This window comes from Myodes glareolus, chromosome 6 (assembly GCF_982192425.1).
Source record: "Myodes glareolus chromosome 6, mMyoGla1.1, whole genome shotgun sequence".
NCBI classification, from domain to species: Eukaryota; Metazoa; Chordata; class Mammalia; order Rodentia; family Cricetidae; genus Myodes; species Myodes glareolus.
In genome coordinates this window covers 46711978-46713905 of record NC_142031.1, presented here as the reverse complement: position 1 = coordinate 46713905, position 1928 = coordinate 46711978, and the positions used below count along the sequence as shown (strand labels likewise).

General features: G+C 38.4%; 1 long non-coding RNA gene across 1 annotated transcript; it reads left to right on the top strand.

Moving 5' to 3' along the window:
- Positions 1-673: 673 nt before the first annotated feature.
- On the top strand, positions 674-1040 carry LOC148121797 (uncharacterized). The gene is made up of 2 exons (XR_015738106.1): positions 674-789; positions 910-1040. It is a non-coding gene; the product is annotated as an uncharacterized LOC148121797 (long non-coding RNA).
- The last annotated feature ends 888 nt before the right edge of the window (positions 1041-1928 follow it).

The following is a 1928-nucleotide window of genomic DNA, read 5'->3' as shown; positions in this document are numbered from 1 at the left end:
GAGTTGTTTTGTTTCTGTTATAGTATTCAAGTCTGACATCAGTATTCAAATATTTACGCTATGAAATTGTGAGAAATAGTACCAAATGTGGAAGTTATAAAATGGAAAAAAATGTGTAATCCATTTATTCTGCTAGTATGACAGTACCTCCATCTTCATAAAAAGTCAGGATCCCAAACTACAGACACTTTTTGATCAAGGTGTTACATGCACACCTACTGTGTAATTCTTTTATTTTTACCCTAATAAAGCTGTAAAATCTTATTTTTAATACAGTAAAATGATCTTGATAAATTTTTCTTGAAATTTATAGAAATGACTACGTCAAACTCACAAATACTTTCCAAGGAGAATAGACACAATTAGAATGATTTGAGTGAGTTAAATATTTAATATTCCCTTCTCTGTTGTAAAATCCCTTACAACAGGATATTTGTCTATATTATCCCAGTATATTTTTGAAGTTTATGATTCAAAACAGACATACAGACTTTGGAAATGTCATGCATAATTTTAAACTTGACAAATGTGCAATCTTAGAGGCATGTATGTGGTCAGACCTTGGGCAACTAGGGACCCCAAGTGTGTGCTTAGATACTGAGAAAATAAGCCTTGCAGCTGTGCCCAGCCCTATGTGGTTCCCAATGATTTGCATACACTCACTAAAGAGCCTTGAGCATTTCTTCATATACCAGTGTCACTCCGTGCAGCTGTTAGTGCACTCAGGACTCATCATGGACATAAAGGCTCCTGCTCCGCTCCTTGGGTTCCTATTTCTCTGGCTTTCAGGTAAAAGGGGCTAACATAGAAGTTTTACTATTACACAGTGATTGTTTTTGACTGGAATCTGAGTGTGATTTTTTTTAACCATGTTTAACTATGTGGGAATTAATTTTGTCTTACCCTTAGGTGCCAGAGGTGACATCCAGTTGACCCAGTCTCCATCTTCTTTGTTCGTCTCACTGGGAGACAGAGTCACTATCACTTGCAGGGCGAGTCAGGGCATTAGTTATGTTTTAAACTGGTATCAGCAGAAACCAGGGAAAGCTCCTAAGCTCCTGATCTATTATGCAAATAACTTGGCAGATGGGGTCCCATCGAGGTTCAGTGGCAGTGGGTCTGGGACAGATTATTCTCTCACCATCAGCAGCCTGGAGTCTGAAGATATTGGAACTTATTACTGTCAGCAGTATTATAAGTTTCCTCCCACAGTGACACAAATCATAACAAAAACCTCCATGGAAGCAGAAGTGAGTCTAGGCTGCCCCAGCTGTTTCTCCTTGTGAATTACTCACTGAAACTGTTTCTCAGATGTCATAGAAATTTTAGCAAAGCTCACAGGGAGTCATTTTTTTTTGACTGAAGTGACTAAGTTGTCCTTGCTGTACCCTAGATATCTTCTTTCTTTGCCACCTCCAGCACTGCACAGTACCGATGACTTTTCTGACTTAACAGAGGACACAGTCATTTACTATGAGGAGTCTGATTGAGCCTCGAGCAAGAACTCATATATGATGCTCACAGTGGAAACTACTATGAACATTTCAGAACACATGCCAGTATTTAAAGAACAGAGAAATATTACTGAGAGAAGTCAACAGTAGAAAAGATTCCTGGTTTTCTCACAAAGGTAGAGCACAACTGTTAGAGGAAGAGAAGACTGTCTAATCATAGTTCTCTGCCGTGTCTTGAAATTCAGGCAGTGGGTGTTGATGCTCTCAACTCTCTCTAGCAAGTCATAGAGAATTGTTTTGGCTTCTGTGCCCACTGGTAATATTGAACCACATTCACATGAATTTTATATGTACTGCATGACGTTGAATACAGATTTATCTGTATGACATAAATGTTGTAAAGGGCTGTGTTAAACATGCTCCCATAAGTGGTGTTAATAAAGAATTGATATTCCAGAGCATGGATTTAAAAAC